Below are 17,168 nucleotides of genomic sequence, written 5' to 3' on the forward strand. Positions count from 1 at the left end.
GGCCTCTCTCCTGGAGGCCCTCAGTCAGACCCATTGTTGACATGTGGCAAGACGCTCCTCGGGGCGCGTCTTGCTTGGGCCTCTCTCCTGGAGGCGCTCAGTCAGACCGAGTGCTGACAAAAGGCAAGACGCTCCTCGGGGCGCGTCCTGCTGGGGCCTCTCTCCTGGAGGCGTTCAGTCAGACCCAGTGCTGACATGTGGCAAGACGCTCCTCGGGGCGCGTCTTGCTTGGGCCTCTCTCCTGGAGGCGGTCAGTCAGACTGAGTAGTGACATGTGGCCTGACGCTCCTCGGGGAGCGTCTTGCTTCGGCCTCTCTCCTGGAGGCGCTCAGTCAGACCCAGTGGTGACATGTGGCAAGAAACTCCTCGGGGCGCGTCTTGCTTGGGCCTCTCTCCTGGAGGCCCTCTGTCAGACCCAGTGTTGACATGTGTCAAGACGCTCCTCGGGGCGCGTCTTGCTTGGGCTTCTCTCCTGGAGGCCCTCAGTCAGACCCATTGTTGACATTTGGCAAGACGCTCCTCGGGGCGCGTCTTGCTTTGGCCTCTCTCCTGGAGGCGCTCAGTCAGACCGAGTGCTGACATGTGGCAAGAAGCTCCTCGGGGCGCGTCTTGCTTGGGCTTCTCTCCTGGAGGCGCTCAGTAAGACCCATTGTTGACATGTGGCAAGACGCTCGTCGGGGCGCGTCTTGCTTGGGCCTCTCTCCTGGAGGCGCTCAGTCAGACTGAGTAGTGACATGTGGCCTGACGCTCCTCGGGGCGCGTGTTGCTTGGGCCTCTCTCCTGGAGGCGCTCAGTCAGACCAAGTGGTGACATGTGGCAAGACGCTCCTCGGGGCGCGTCTTGCTTGGGCCTCTCTCCAGAAGGCCCTCAATCAGACCCAGTGTTGACACGTGGCAAGACGCTCCTCGGGGCGCGTCTTGCTTGGGCCTCTCTCCTGGAGGCGCTCAGTCAGAATGAGTAGTGACATGTGGCCTGACGCTACTCGGGGCGCGTGTTGCTTGGGCCTCTCTCCTGGAGGCGCTCAGTCAGACCAAGTGGTGACATGTGGCAAGACACTTCTCGGAGCGCGTCTTGCTTGGGCCTCTCTCCTGGAGATCCTCTGTCAGACCCAGTGTTGACATGTGGCAAGACACTCCTCGGGGCGCGTCTTGCTTGGGCCTCTCTCATGGAGGCCCTCTGTCAGACCCAGTGTTGACATGTGTCAAGACGCTCCTCAGGGCGCGTCTTGCTTTGGCCTCTCTCCTGGAGGCGCTCAGTCAGACCGAGTGCTGACATGTGGCAAGACGCTCCTCGGGCCGCGTGTTGCTTGGGCTTCTCTCCTGGAGGCCCTCAGTCAGACCCATTGTTGACATGTGGCAAGACGCTCCTCGGGTGCATATTGCTTGGGCCTCTCTCCTGGAGGCCCTCAGTCAGACCCATTGTTGACATGTGGCAAGACGCTCCTCGGGGCGCGTCTTGCTTGGGCCTCTCTCCTGGAGGCGCTCAGTCAGACCGAGTGCTGACAAAAGGCAAGACGCTCCTCGGGGCGCGTCTTGCTGGGGCCTCTCTCCTGGAGGCGTTCAGTCAGACCCAGTGCTGACATGTGGCAAGACGCTCCTCGGGGCGCATCTTGCTTGGGCCTCTCTCCTGGAGGCGCTCAGTCAGACTGAGTAGTGAAATGAGGCCTGACGCTCCTCGGGGCGCGTCTTGCTTGGGCCTCTCTCCTGGAGGCGCTCAGTCAGACCCAGTGGTGACATGTGGCAAGACACTCCTCGGGGCGCGTCTTGCTTGGGCCTCTCTCCTGGAGGCCCTCTGTCAGACCCAGTGTTGACATGTGTCAAGACGCTCCTCGGGGCGCGTCTTGCTTGGGCTTCTCTCCTGGAGGCCCTCAGTCAGACCCATTGTTGACATGTGGCAAGACACTCCTCGGGGCGCGTCTTGCTTGGGCCTCTCTCCTGGAGGCCCTCTGTCAGACCCAGTGTTGACATGTGTCAAGACGCTCCTCGGGGCGCGTCTTGCTTGGGCTTCTCTCCTGGAGGCCCTCAGTCAGACCCATTGTTGACATTTGGCAAGACACTCCTCGGGGCGCGTCTTGCTTGGGCTTCTCTCCTGGAGGCGCTCAGACAGATCCAGTGTTGACATGTGACAAGACGCTCCTCGGGGCGCGTCTTGCTTGGGCCTCTCTCCTGGAGGCGCTCAGTCAGAACCAGTGTTGACATGTGACAAGACGCTCCTCGGGGCGCGTCTTGCTTGGGCCTCTCTCCTGGAGGCGCTCAGTCAGAACCAGAGGTGACATGTGGCAAGACGCTCCTCGGGGCGCGTCTTGCTTTGGCCTCTCTCCTGGAGGCGCTCAGTCAGACCGAGTGCTGACATGTGGCAAGAAGCTCCTCGGGGCGCGTCTTGCTTGGGCTTCTCTCCTGGAGGCGCTCAGTAAGACCCAGTGTTGACATGTGTCAAGACGCTCCTCGGGGCGCGTCTTGCTTGGGCTTCTCTCCTGGAGGCCCTCAGTCAGACCCATTGTTGACATTTGGCAAGACGCTCCTCGGGGCGCGTCTTGCTTTGGCCTCTCTCCTGGAGGCGCTCAGTCAGACCGAGTGCTGACATGTGGCAAGAAGCTCCTCGGGGCGCGTCTTGCTTGGGCTTCTCTCCTGGAGGCGCTCAGTAAGACCCATTGTTGACATGTGGCAAGACGCTCCTCGGGGCGCGTCTTGCTTGGGCCTCTCTCCTGGAGGCGCTCAGTCAGACTGAGTAGTGACATGTGGCCTGACGCTCCTCGGGGCGCGTGTTGCTTGGGCCTCTCTCCTGGAGGCGCTCAGTCAGACCAAGTGGTGACATGTGGCAAGACGCTCCTCGGGGCGCGTCTTGCTTGGGCCTCTCTCCAGAAGGCCCTCAATCAGACCCAGTGTTGACACGTGGCAAGACGCTCCTCGGGGCGCGTCTTGCTTGGGCCTCTCTCCTGGAGGCGCTCAGTCAGAATGAGTAGTGACATGTGGCCTGACGCTCCTCGGGGCGCGTGTTGCTTGGGCCTCTCTCCTGGAGGCGCTCAGTCAGACCAAGTGGTGACATGTGGCAAGACACTTCTCGGAGCGCGTCTTGCTTGGGCCTCTCTCCTGGAGGCCCTCTGTCAGACCCAGTGTTGACATGTGGCAAGACACTCCTCGGGGCGCGTCTTGCTTGGGCCTCTCTCATGGAGGCCCTCTGTCAGACCCAGTGTTGACATGTGTCAAGACGCTCCTCAGGGCGCGTCTTGCTTTGGCCTCTCTCCTGGAGGCGCTCAGTCAGACCGAGTGCTGACATGTGGCAAGACGCTCCTCGGGCCGCGTGTTGCTTGGGCTTCTCTCCTGGAGGCCCTCAGTCAGACCCATTGTTGACATGTGGCAAGACGCTCCTCGGGTGCATATTGCTTGGGCCTCTCTCCTGGAGGCCCTCAGTCAGACCCATTGTTGACATGTGGCAAGACGCTCCTCGGGGCGCGTCTTGCTTGGGCCTCTCTCCTGGAGGCGCTCAGTCAGACCGAGTGCTGACAAAAGGCAAGACGCTCCTCGGGGCGCGTCTTGCTGGGGCCTCTCTCCTGGAGGCGTTCAGTCAGACCCAGTGCTGACATGTGGCAAGACGCTCCTCGGGGCGCGTCTTGCTTGGGCCTCTCTCCTGGAGGCGCTCAGTCAGACTGAGTAGTGACATGAGGCCTGACGCTCCTCGGGGCGCGTCTTGCTTGGGCCTCTCTCCTGGAGGCGCTCAGTCAGACCCAGTGTTGACATGTGGCAAGACACTCCTCGGGGCGCGTCTTGCTTGGGCCTCTCTCCTGGAGGCCCTCTGTCAGACCCAGTGTTGACATGTGTCAAGACGCTCCTCGGGGCGCGTCTTGCTTGGGCTTCTCTCCTGGAGGCCCTCAGTCAGACCCATTGTTGACATGTGGCAAGACACTCCTCGGGGCGCGTCTTGCTTGGGCCTCTCTCCTGGAGGCCCTCTGTCAGACCCAGTGTTGACATGTGTCAAGACGCTCCTCGGGGCGCGTCTTGCTTGGGCTTCTCTCGTCTCTTGACACATGTCAACACTGGGTCTGACAGAGGGCCTCCAGGAGAGAGGCCCAAGCAAGACGCGCCCCGAGGAGTGTCTTGCCACATGTCACCACTGGGTCTGACTGAGCGCCTCCAGGAGAGAGGCCCAAGCAAGACGCGCCCCGAGGAGCGTCAGGCCTCATGTCACTACTCAGTCTGACTGAGCGCCTCCAGGAGAGAGGCCCAAGCAAGACGCGCCCCGAGGAGCGTCTTGCCACATGTCAGCACTGGGTCTGACTGAACGCCTCCAGGAGAGAGGCCCCAGCAAGACGCGCCCCGAGGAGCGTCTTGCCTTTTGTCAGCACTCGGTCTGACTGAGCGCCTCCAGGAGAGAGGCCCAAGCAAGACGCGCCCCGAGGAGCGTCTTGCCACATGTCAACAATGGGTCTGACTGAGGGCCTCCAGGAGAGAGGCCCAAGCAATATGCACCCGAGGAGCGTCTTGCCACATGTCAACAATGGGTCTGACTGAGGGCCTCCAGGAGAGAAGCCCAAGCAACACGCGGCCCGAGGAGCGTCTTGCCACATGTCAGCACTCGGTCTGACTGAGCGCCTCCAGGAGAGAGGCCAAAGCAAGACGCGCCCTGAGGAGCGTCTTGACACATGTCAACACTGGGTCTGACAGAGGGCCTCCATGAGAGAGGCCCAAGCAAGACGCGCCCCGAGGAGTGTCTTGCCACATGTCAACACTGGGTCTGACAGAGGATCTCCAGGAGAGAGGCCCAAGCAAGACGCGCTCCGAGAAGTGTCTTGCCACATGTCACCACTTGGTCTGACTGAGCGCCTCCAGGAGAGAGGCCCAAGCAACACGCGCCCCGAGGAGCGTCAGGCCACATGTCACTACTCATTCTGACTGAGCGCCTCCAGGAGAGAGGCCCAAGCAAGACGCGCCCCGAGGAGCGTCTTGCCACGTGTCAACACTGGGTCTGATTGAGGGCCTTCTGGAGAGAGGCCCAAGCAAGACGCGCCCCGAGGAGCGTCTTGCCACATGTCACCACTTGGTCTGACTGAGCGCCTCCAGGAGAGAGGCCCAAGCAACACGCGCCCCGAGGAGCGTCAGGCCACATGTCACTACTCAGTCTGACTGAGCGCCTCCAGGAGAGAGGCCCAAGCAAGACGCGCCCCGAGGAGCGTCTTGCCACATGTCAACAATGGGTCTTACTGAGCGCCTCCAGGAGAGAAGCCCAAGCAAGACGCGCCCCGAGGAGCTTCTTGCCACATGTCAGCACTCGGTCTGACTGAGCGCCTCCAGGAGAGAGGCCAAAGCAAGACGCGCCCCGAGGAGCGTCTTGCCAAATGTCAACAATGGGTCTGACTGAGGGCCTCCAGGAGAGAAGCCCAAGCAAGACGCGCCCCGAGGAGCGTCTTGACACATGTCAACACTGGGTCTGACAGAGGGCCTCCAGGAGAGAGGCCCAAGCAAGACGCGCCCCAAGGAGTTTCTTGCCACATGTCACCACTGGGTCTGACTGAGCGCCTCCAGGAGAGAGGCCGAAGCAAGACGCGCCCCGAGGAGCGTCAGGCCACATGTCACTACTCAGTCTGACTGACCGCCTCCAGGAGAGAGGCCCAAGCAAGACGCGCCCCGAGGAGCGTCTTGCCACATGTCAGCACTGGGTCTGACTGAACGCCTCCAGGAGAGAGGCCCCAGCAGGACGCGCCCCGAGGAGCGTCTTGCCTTTTGTCAGCACTCGGTCTGACTGAGCGCCTCCAGGAGAGAGGCCCAAGCAAGACGCGCCCCGAGGAGCGTCTTGCCACATGTCAACAATGGGTCTGACTGAGGGCCTCCAGGAGAGAGGCCCAAGCAATATGCGCCCCGAGGAGCGTCTTGCCACATGTCAACAATGGGTCTGACTGAGGGCCTCCAGGAGAGAAGCCCAAGCAACACGCGGCCCGAGGAGCGTCTTGCCACATGTCAGCACTCGGTCTGACTGAGCGCCTCCAGGAGAGAGGCCAAAGCAAGACGCGCCCTGAGGAGCGTCTTGACGCATGTCAACACTGGGTCTGACAGAGGGCCTCCATGAGAGAGGCCCAAGCAAGACGCGCCCCGAGGAGTATCTTGCCACATGTCAACACTGGGTCTGACAGAGGGCCTCCAGGAGAGAGGCCCAAGCAAGACGCGCTCCGAGAAGTGTCTTGCCACATGTCACCACTTGGTCTGACTGAGCGCCTCCAGGAGAGAGGCCCAAGCAACACGCGCCCCGAGGAGCGTCAGGCCACATGTCACTACTCATTCTGACTGAGCGCCTCCAGGAGAGAGGCCCAAGCAAGACGCGCCCCGAGGAGCGTCTTGCCACGTGTCAACACTGGGTCTGATTGAGGGCCTTCTGGAGAGAGGCCCAAGCAAGACGCGCCCCGAGGAGCGTCTTGCCACATGTCACCACTTGGTCTGACTGAGCACCTCCAGGAGAGAGGCCCAAGCAACACGCGCCCCGAGGAGCGTCAGGCCACATGTCACTACTCAGTCTGACTGAGCGCCTCCAGGAGAGAGGCCCAAGCAAGACGCGCCCCGAGGAGCGTCTTGCCACATGTCAACAATGGGTCTTACTGAGCGCCTCCAGGAGAGAAGCCCAAGCAAGACGCGCCCCGAGGAGCTTCTTGCCACATGTCAGCACTCGGTCTGACTGAGCGCCTCCAGGAGAGAGGCCAAAGCAAGACGCGCCCCGAGGAGCGTCTTGACACATGTCAACACTGGGTCTGACAGAGGGCCTCCATGAGAGAGGCCCAAGCAAGACGTGCCCCGAGGAGCGTCTTGCCACATGTCAACACTGGGTCTGACTGAGCGCCTCCAGGAGAGAGGCCCAAGCAAGACGCGCCCCGAGGAGGGTCTTGCCACATGTCAGCACTGGGTCTGACTGAGCGCCTCCAGGAGAGAGGCCCCAGCAAGATGCGCCCCGAGGAGCGTCTTGCCTTATGTCAGCACTCGGTCTGACTGAGCGCCTCCAGGAGAGAGGCCCAAGCAAGACGCGCCCCGAGGAGCGTCTTGCCACATGTCAACAATGGGTCTGACTGAGGGCCTCCAGGAGAGAGGCCCAAGCAAGATGCGCCCGGAGGAGCGTTTTGCCACATGTCAACACTGGGTCTGACAGAGGGCCTCCAGGAGAGAGGCCCAAGCAAGACGCGCCCCGAGGAGCGTCTTGCCACATGTCACCTCTGGTTCTGACTGAGCGCCTCCAGGAGAGAGGCCCAAGCAAGACGCGCCCCGAGGAGCGTCTTGTCACATGTCAACACTGGATCTGTCTGAGCGCCTCCAGGAGAGAAGCCCAAGCAAGACGCGCCCCGAGGAGTGTCTTGCCACATGTCAACAATGGGTCTGACTGAGGGCCTCCAGGAGAGAAGCCCAAGCAAGACGCGCCCCGAGGAGCGTCTTGACACATGTCAACACTGGGTCTGACAGAGGGCCTCCAGGAAAGAGGCCCAAGCAAGACGCGCCCCGAGGAGTGTCTTGCCACATGTCACCACTGGGTCTGACTGAGCGCCTCCAGGAGAGAGGCCGAAGCAAGACGCGCCCCGAGGAGCGTCAGGCCACATGTCACTACTCAGTCTGACTGACCGCCTCCAGGAGAGAGGCCCAAGCAAGACGCGCCCCGAGGAGCGTCTTGCCACATGTCAGCACTGGGTCTGACTGAACGCCTCCAGGAGAGAGGCCCCAGCAAGACGCGCCCCGAGGAGCGTCTTGCCTTTTGTCAGCACTCGGTCTGACTGAGCGCCTCCAGGAGAGAGGCCCAAGCAAGACGCGCCCCGAGGAGCGTCTTGCCACGTGTCAACACTGGGTCTGATTGAGGGCCTTCTGGAGAGAGGCCCAAGCAAGACGCGCCCCGAGGAGCGTCTTGTCCACATGTCACCACTTGGTCTGACTGAGCGCCTCCAGGAGAGAGGCCCAAGCAACATGCGCCCCGAGGAGCGTCAGGCCACATGTCACTACTCAGTCTGACTGAGCGCCTCCAGGAGAGAGGCCCAAGCAAGACGCGCCCCGAGGAGCGTCTTGCCACATGTCAACAATGGGTCTTACTGAGCGCCTCCAGGAGAGAAGCCCAAGCAAGACGCGCCCCAAGGAGCTTCTTGCCACATTTCAGCACTCGGTCTGACTGAGCGCCTCCAGGAGAGAGGCCCAAGCAATATGCGCCCCGAGGAGCGTCTTGCCACATGTCAACAATGGGTCTGACTGAGGGCCTCCAGGAGAGAAGCCCAAGCAACACGCGGCCCGAGGAGCGTCTTGCCACATGTCAGCACTCGGTCTGACTGAGCGCCTCCAGGAGAGAGGCCAAAGCAAGACGCGCCCTGAGGAGCGTCTTGACACATGTCAACACTGGGTCTGACAGAGGGCCTCCATGAGAGAGGCCCAAGCAAGACGCGCCCCGAGGAGTGTCTTGCCACATGTCAACACTGGGTCTGACAGAGGGCCTCCAGGAGAGAGGCCCAAGCAAGACGCGCTCCGAGAAGTGTCTTGCCACATGTCACCACTTGGTCTGACTGAGCGCCTCCAGGAGAGAGGCCCAAGCAACACGCGCCCCGAGGAGCGTCAGGCCACATGTCACTACTCATTCTGACTGAGCGCCTCCAGGAGAGAGGCCCAAGCAAGACGCGCCCCGCGGAGCGTCTTGCCACGTGTCAACACTGGGTCTGATTGAGGGCCTTCTGGAGAGAGGCCCAAGCAAGACGCGCCCCGAGGAGCGTCTTGCCACATGTCACCACTTGGTCTGACTGAGCGCCTCCAGGAGAGAGGCCCAAGCAACATGCGCCCCGAGGAGCGTCAGGCCACATGTCACTACTCAGTCTGACTGAGCGCCTCCAGGAGAGAGGCCCAAGCAAGACGCGCCCCGAGGAGCGTCTTGCCACATGTCAACAATGGGTCTTACTGAGCGCCTCCAGGAGAGAAGCCCTAGCAAGACGCGCCCCGAGGAGCTCCTTGCCACATGTCAGCACTCGGTCTGACTGAGCGCCTCCAGGAGAGAGGCCAAAGCAAGACGCGCCCCGAGGAGCGTCTTGACACATGTCAACACTGGGTCTGACAGAGGGCCTCAATGAGAGAGGCCCAAGCAAGACGCGCCCCGAGGAGCGTCTTGCCACATGTCAACACTGGGTCTGACTGAGCGCCTCCAGGAGAGAGGCCCAAGCAAGACGCGCCCCGAGGAGTGTCTTGCCACATGTCAGCACTGGGTCTGACTGAGCGCCTCCAGGAGAGAGGCCCCAGCAAGATGCGCCCCGAGGAGCGTCTTGCCTTATGTCAGCACTCGGTCTGACTGAGCGCCTCCAGGAGAGAGGCCCAAGCAAGACGCGCCCCGAGGAGCGTCTTGCCACATGTCAACAATGGGTCTGACTGAGGGCCTCCAGGAGAGAGGCCCAAGCAAGATGCGCCCGGAGGAGCGTTTTGCCACATGTCAACACTGGGTCTGACAGAGGGCCTCCAGGAGAGAGGCCCCAGCAAGACGCGCCCCGAGGAGCGTCTTGCCTTTTGTCAGCACTCGGTCTGACTGAGCGCCTCCAGGAGAGAGGCCCAAGCAAGACGCGCCCCGAGGAGCGTCTTGCCACATGTCAACAATGGGTCTGATTGAGGGCCTCCAGGAGAGAGGCCCAAGCAAGATGCACCCCGAGGAGCGTCTTGCCACATGTCAACAATGGGTCTGACTGAGGGCCTCCAGGAGAGAAGCCCAAGCAACACGCGGCCCGAGGAGCGTCTTGCCACATGTCAGCACTCGGTCTGACTGAGCGCCTCCAGGAGAGAGGCCAAAGCAAGACGCGCCCTGAGGAGCGTCTTGACACATGTCAACACTGGGTCTGACAGAGGGCCTCCATGAGAGAGGCCCAAGCAAGACGCGCCCCGAGGAGTGTCTTGCCACATGTCAACACTGGGTCTGACAGAGGGCCTCCAGGAGAGAGGCCCAAGCAAGACGCGCCCCGAGAAGTGTCTTGCCACATGTCACCACTTGGTCTGACTGAGCGCCTCCAGGAGAGAGGCCCAAGCAACACGCGCCCCGAGGAGCGTCAGGCCACATGTCACTACTCATTCTGACTGAGCGCCTCCAGGAGAGAGGCCAAAGCAAGACGCGCCCCGAGGAGCGTCTTGCCACGTGTCAACACTGGGTCTGATTGAGGGCCTTCTGGAGAGAGGCCCAAGCAAGATGCGCCCCGAGGAGCGTCTTGCCACATGTCACCACTGGGTCTGACTGAGCGCCTCCAGGAGAGAGGCCGAAGCAAGACGAGCCCCGAGGAGCGTCAGGCCACATGTCACTACTCAGTCTGACTGACCGCCTCCAGGAGAGAGGCCCAAGCAAGACGCGCCCCGAGGAGCGTCTTGCCACATGTCAACAATGGGTCTGACTGAGGGCCTCCAGGAGAGAAGCCCAAGCAAGACGCGCCCCGAGGAGTGTCTTGCCACATGTCAACAATGGGTCTGACTGAGGGCCTCCAGGAGAGAAGCCCAAGCAAGACGCGCCCCGAGGAGCGTCTTGACACATGTCAACAATGGGTCTGACTGAGGGCCTCCAGGAGAGAAGCCCAAGCAAGACGCGCCCCAAGGAGCGTCTTGACACATGTCAACACTGGGTCTGACAGAGGGCCTCCAGGAGAGAGGCCCAAGCAAGAAGCGCCCCGAGGAGTGTCTTGCCACATGTCAGCACTGGGTCTGACTGAGCGCCTCCAGGAGAGAGACCCCAGCAAGATGCGCCCCGAGGAGCGTCTTGCCTTATGTCAGCACTCGGTCTGACTGAGCGCCTCCAGGAGAGAGGCCCAAGCAAGACGCGCCCCGAGGAGCGTCTTGCCACATGTCAACAATGGGTCTGACTGAGGGCCTCCAGGAGAGAGGCCCAAGCAAGATGCGCCCGGAGGAGCGTTTTGCCACATGTCAACACTGGGTCTGACAGAGGGCCTCCAGGAGAGAGGCCCAAGCAAGACGCGCCCCGAGGAGCGTCTTGCCACATGTCACCTCAGGTTCTGACTGAGCGCCTCCAGGAGAGAGGCCCAAGCAAGACGCGCCCCGAGGAGCGTCTTGTCACATGTCAACACTGGATCTGTCTGAGCGCCTCCAGGAGAGAAGCCCAAGCAAGACGCGCCCCGAGGAGTGTCTTGCCACATGTCAACAATGGGTCTGACTGAGGGCCTCCAGGAGAGAAGCCCAAGCAAGACGTGCCCCGAGGAGCGTCTTGACACATGTCAACACTGGGTCTGACAGAGGGCCTCCAGGAGAGAGGCCCAAGCAAGACGCGCCCCGAGGAGTGTCTTGCCACATGTCACCACTGGGTCTGACTGAGCGCCTCCAGGAGAGAGGCCGAAGCAAGACGCGCCCCGAGGAGCGTCAGGCCAAATGTCACTACTCAGTCTGACTGAGCGCCTCCAGGAGAGAGGCCCAAGCAAGACGCGCCCCGAGGACCGTCTTGCCACATGTCAGCACTGGGTCTGACTGAACGCCTCCAGGAGAGAGGCCCCAGCAAGACGCGCCCGGAGGAGCGTCTTGCCTTTTGTCAGCACTCGGTCTGACTGAGCGCCTCCAGGAGAGAAGCCCAAGCAACACGCGGCCCGAGGAGCGTCTTGCCACATGTCAGCACTCGGTCTGACTGAGCGCCTCCAGGAGAGAGGCCCAAGCAACACGCGCCCCGAGGAGCGTCAGGCCACATGTCACTACTCATTCTGACTGAGCGCAACCAGGAGAGAGGCCCAAGCAAGACGCGCCCCGAGGAGCGTCTTGCCACGTGTCAACACTGGGTCTGATTGAGGGCCTTCTGGAGAGAGGCCCAAGCAACACGCGCCCCGAGGAGCGTCAGGCCACATGTCACTACTCAGTCTGACTGAGCGCCTCCAGGAGAGAGGCCCAAGCAAGACGCGCCCCGAGGAGCGTCTTGCCACATGTCAACAATGGGTCTTACTGAGGGCCTCCAGGAGAGAAGCCCAAGCAAGACGCGCCCCGAGGAGCTTCTTGCCACATGTCAGCACTCGGTCTGACTGAGCGCCTCCAGGAGAGAGGCCAAAGCAAGACGTGCCCCGAGGAGCGTCTTGACACATGTCAACACTGGGTCTGACAGAGGGACTCCATGAGAGAGGCCAAAGCAAAACGCGCCCCGAGGAGCGTCTTGCCACATGTCAACACTGGGTCTGACTGAGCGCCTCCAGGAGAGAGGCCAAAGCAAGACGTGCCCCGAGGAGCGTCTTGCCACATGTCAGCACTGGGTCTGACTGAGCGCTTCCAGGAGAGAGGCCCCAGCAAGACGCGCCCCGAGGAGTGTCTTGCCTTATGTCACCACTCGGTCTGACTGAGCGCCTCCAGGAGAGAGGCCCAAGCAAGACGCGCCCCGAGGAGCGTCTTGCAACATGTCAACAATGGGTCTGACTGAGGGCCTCCAGGAGAGAGGCCCAAGCAAGATGCGCCCGGAGGAGCGTCTTGCCACATGTCAACACTGGGTCTGACAGAGGGCCTCCAGGAGAGAGGCCCAAGCAAGACGCGCCCCGAGGAGCGTCTTGTCACATGTCAACACTGGGCCTGTCTGAGCGCCTCCAGGAGAGAAGCCCAAGCAAGACGCGCCCCGAGGAGTGTCTTGCCGCATGTCAACAATGGGTCTGACTGAGGGCCTCCAGGAGAGAAGCCCAAGCAAGACGCGCCCCGAGGAGCGTCTTGACACATGTCAACACTGGGTCTGACAGAGGGCCTCCAGGAGAGAGGCCCAAGCAAGACGCGCCCCGAGGAGTGTCTTGCCACATGTCACCACTGGGTCTGACTGAGCGCCTCTAGGAGAGAGGCCCAAGCAAGACGCGCCCCGAGGAGCGTCAGGCCACATGTCACTACTAAGTCTGACTGAGCGCCTCCAGGAGAGAGGCCCAAGCAAGACGCGCCCCGAGGAGCGTCTTGCCACATGTCAGCACTGGGTCTGACTGAACGCCTCCAGAAGAGAGGCCCCAGCAAGACGCGCCCCGAGGAGCGTCTTGCCACATGTCAACAATGAGTCTGACTGAGGGCCTCCAGGAGAGAGGCCCAAGCAAGATGCGCCCGGAGGAGCGTCTTGCCACATGTCAACACTGGGTCTGACAGAGGGCCTCCAGGAGAGAGGCCCAAGCAAGACGCGCCCCGAGGAGCGTCTTGCCACATGTCACCTCTGGTTCTGACTGAGCGCCTCCAGGAGAGAGGCCCAAGCAAGACGTGCCCCGAGGAGCGTCTTGTCACATGTCAACACTGGGTCTTTCTGAGCGCCTCCAGGAGAGAAGCCCAAGCAAGACGCGCCCCGAGGAGCGTCTTGCCACATGTCAGCACTCGGTCTGACTGAGCGCCTCCAGGAGAGAGGCCCAAGCAAGACGCGCCCAGAGGAGCGTCTTGCCACATGTCAACAATAGGTCTGACTGAGGGCCTCCAGGAGAGAAGCCCAAGCAACACGCGGCCCGAGGAGCGTCTTGCCACATGTCAGCACTCGGTCTGACTGAGCGCCTCCAGGAGAGAGGCCAAAGCAAGACGCGCCCTGAGGAGTGTCTTGACACATGTCAACACTGGGTCTGACAGAGGGCCTCCATGAGAGAGGCCCAAGCAAGACGCGCCCCGAGGAGTGTCTTGCCACATGTCAACACTGGGTCTGACAGAGGGCCTCCAGGAGAGAGGCCCAAGCAAGACGCGCCCCGAGAAGTGTCTTGCCACATGTCACCACTTGGTCTGACTGAGCGCCTCCAGGAGAGAGGCCCAAGCAACACGCGCCCCGAGGAGCGTCAGGCCACATGTCACTACTCAGTCTGACTGAGCGCCTCCAGGAGAGAGGCCCAGGCAAGACGCCCCCCGAGGAGCGTCTTGCCACATGTCAACAATGGGTCTTACTGAGGGCCTCCAGGAGAGAAGCCCAAGCAAGACGCGCCCCGAGGAGCTTCTTGCCACATGTCAGCACTCGGTCTGACTGAGCGCCTCCAGGAGAGAGGCCAAAGCAAGACGCGCCCCGAGGAGCGTCTTGATACATGTCAACACTGGGTCTGACAGAGGGCCTCCATGAGAGAGGCCCAAGCAAGACGCGCCCCGAGGAGTGTCTTGCCACATGTCAACACTGGGTCTGACAGAGGGCCTCCAGAAGAGAGGCCCAAGCAAGACGCGCCCCGAGGAGTGTCTTGCCACATGTCACAACTTGGTCTGACTGAGCGCCTCCAGGAGAGAGGCCCAAGCAACACGCGCCCCGAGGAGCGTCAGGCCACATGTCACTACTCAGTCTGACTGAGCGCCTCCAGGAGAGAGGCCCAAGCAAGACGCGCCCCGAGGAGCGTCTTGCCATGTGTCAACACTGGGTCTGATTGAGGGCCTTCTGGAGGGAGGCCCAAGCAAGACGCGCCCCGAGGAGCGTCTTGCCACATGTCAACAATGGTTCTTACTGAGGGCCTCCAGGAGAGAAGCCCAAGCAAGACGCGCCCCGAGGAGCTTCTTGCCACATGTCACCACTCGGTCTGACTGAGCGCCTCCAGGAGAGAGGCCAAAGCAAGACGCCCCCCGAGGAGCGTCTTGACACATGTCAACACTGGGTCTGACAGAGGGCCTCCATGAGAGAGGCCCAAGCAAGACGCGCCCCGAGGAGTGTCTTGCCAAATGTCAACACTGGGTCTGACTGAGCGCCTCAGGGAGAGAGGTCCAAGCAAGACGCGCCCCGAGGAGCGTCTTGCCACATGTCACTACTCGGTCTGACTGAGCACCTCAGGGAGAGAGGTCCAAGCAAGATGCGCCCCGAGGAGCATCTTGCCACATGTCAACACTGGATCTGACTGAGTGCCTCAATGAGAGAAGCCCCAGCAAGACGCGCCCCGAGGAGCGTCTTGCCACATGTCACTACTCGGTCTGTTTGAGCGCCTCCAGGAGAGAGGCCCAAGCAAGACGTGCCCCGAGGAGCGTCTTGCCACATGTCAACAATGGGTCTGACTGAGGGCCTCCAGGAGAGAAGCCCAAGCAAGACACGCCCCGAGGAGCGTCTTGACACATGTCAACACTGGGTCTGACTGAGGGCCTCCATGAGAGAAGCCCAAGCAAGACGCGCCCCGAGGAGAGTCTTGCCACATGTCAACACTCGGTCTGACAGAGGGCATCCAGGAGAGAGGCCCAAGCAATACGCGCCCCGAGGAGCATCTTGCCACATGTCACCACTGGGTCTGACTGAGCGCCTCCAGGAGAGAGGCCCAACCAAGACGCGCCCTGAGGAGCGTCTTGCCACATGCCAACACTGGGTCTGACAGAGGGCCTCCAGGAGAGAGGCCCAAGCAAGACGCGCTCGAGGAGTGTCTTGCCACATGTCACCACTGGGTCTGACTGAGCGCCTCCAGGAGAGAGGCCCAAGCAAGACACGCCCCGAGGAGCGTCTTGTCACATGTAAACACTGGGTCTTTCTGAGCGCCTCCAGGAGAGAAGCCCAAGCAAGACGCGCACCGAGGAGCGTCTTTCCACATGTCAGCACTCGGTCTGACTGAGCGCCTCCAGGAGAGAGGCCCAAGTAAGACGCGCCCAAAGGAGCGTCTTGCAACATGTCAACAATGGGTCTGACTGAGCGCCTCCAGGAGAGAGGCCCAAGCAACATGCGCCCCGAGGAGCGTCAGGCCACATGTCACTACTCAGTCTGACTGAGCGCCTCCAGGAGAGAGGCCCAAGCAAGACGCGCCCCGAGGAGCGTCTTGCCACGTGTCAACACTGGGTCTGAATGAGGGCCTTCTGGAGAGAGGCCCAAGCAAGACGCGCCCCGCGGAGCGTCTTGCCACATGTCAACAATGGGTCTTACTGAGGGCCTCCAGGAGAGAAGCCCAAGCAACACGCGCCCCGAGGAGCTTCTTGCCATATGTCAGCACTCGGTCTGACTGAGCGCCTCCAGGAGAGAGGCCAAAGCAAGACGCGCCCCGAGGAGCGTCTTGACACATGTCAACACTGGGTCTGACAGAGGGCCTCCATGAGAGAGGCCCAAGCAAGACGCGCCCCGAGGAGTGTCTTGCCACATGTCAACACTGGGTCTGACTGAGCGCCTCCAGGAGAGAGGCCCAAGCAAGACGCGCCCCGAGGAGCGTCTTGCCACGTGTCAACACTGGGTCTGACTGAGCGCCTCCAGGAGAGAGGCCCAAGCAAGATGCGCCCCGAGGAGCGTCTTGCCACGTGTCACCACTGGGTCTGACTGAGCGCCTCCAGGAGAGAGGCCCAAGCAAGACGCGCCCATAGGAGCTTCTTGCCACGTGTCACCACTGGGTCTGATTGAGCGCCTCCAGGAGAGAGGCCCCAGCAAGACGCGCCCCGAGGAGCGTCTTGCCTTATGTCAGCACTCGGTCTGACTGAGCGCCTCCAGGAGAGAGGCCCAAGCAAGACACACCCCGAGGAGCGTCTTGCGACATGTCACTACTCGGTCTAACTGAGCGCCTCCAGGAGAGAAGTCATAGCCAGACGTGCCCCGATGAGTGTCTTGCCACATGTCACTACTCGGTCTGACTGAGCGCCTCCAGGAGAGAGGCCCAAGCAAGACGTGCCCCGAGGAGCGTCTTGCCACATGTCAACAATGGGTCTGACTGAGGGCCTCCAGGAGAGAAGCCCAAGCAAGACGCGCCCCGAGGAGCATCTTGCCACATGTCAACACTGGGTCTGACTGAGCGCCTCCAGGAGAGAGGCCCAAGCAAGACGCGCCCCGAGGAGCGTAAGGCCACATGTCACTACTCAGTCTGACTGAGCGCCTCCAGGAGAGAGGCCCAAGCAAGACGCGCCCCGAGGAGCGTCTTGCCACATGTCAACACTGGGTCTGATTGAGGGCCTTCTGGAGAGAGGCCCAAGCAAGACGCGCCCCGAGGAGCGTCTTGCCACATGTCATTAATGGGTCTTACTGAGGGCCTCCAGGAGAGAGGCCCAAGCAAGATGCGCCCGGAGGAGCGTCTTGCCACATGTCAACACTGGGTCTGACAGAGGGCCTCCAGGAGAGAGGCCCAAGCAAGACGCGCCCCGAGGAGCGTCTTGCCACATGTAACCTCTGGTTCTGACTGAGCGCCTCCAGGAGAGAGGCCCAAGCAAGACGCATCCGAGGAGCGTCTTGCCACATGTCAACAATGGGTCTGACTGAGGGCCTCCAGGAGAGAAGCCCAAGCAAGACGCGCCCAGTGGAGCGTCTTGACACATGTCAACACTGGGTCTGACAGAGGGCCTCCAGGAGAGAAGCCCAAGCAAGACGCG

This window comes from Nothobranchius furzeri, chromosome 1 (assembly GCF_043380555.1).
Source record: "Nothobranchius furzeri strain GRZ-AD chromosome 1, NfurGRZ-RIMD1, whole genome shotgun sequence".
In the NCBI taxonomy this organism is placed as follows: Eukaryota; Metazoa; Chordata; class Actinopteri; order Cyprinodontiformes; family Nothobranchiidae; genus Nothobranchius; species Nothobranchius furzeri.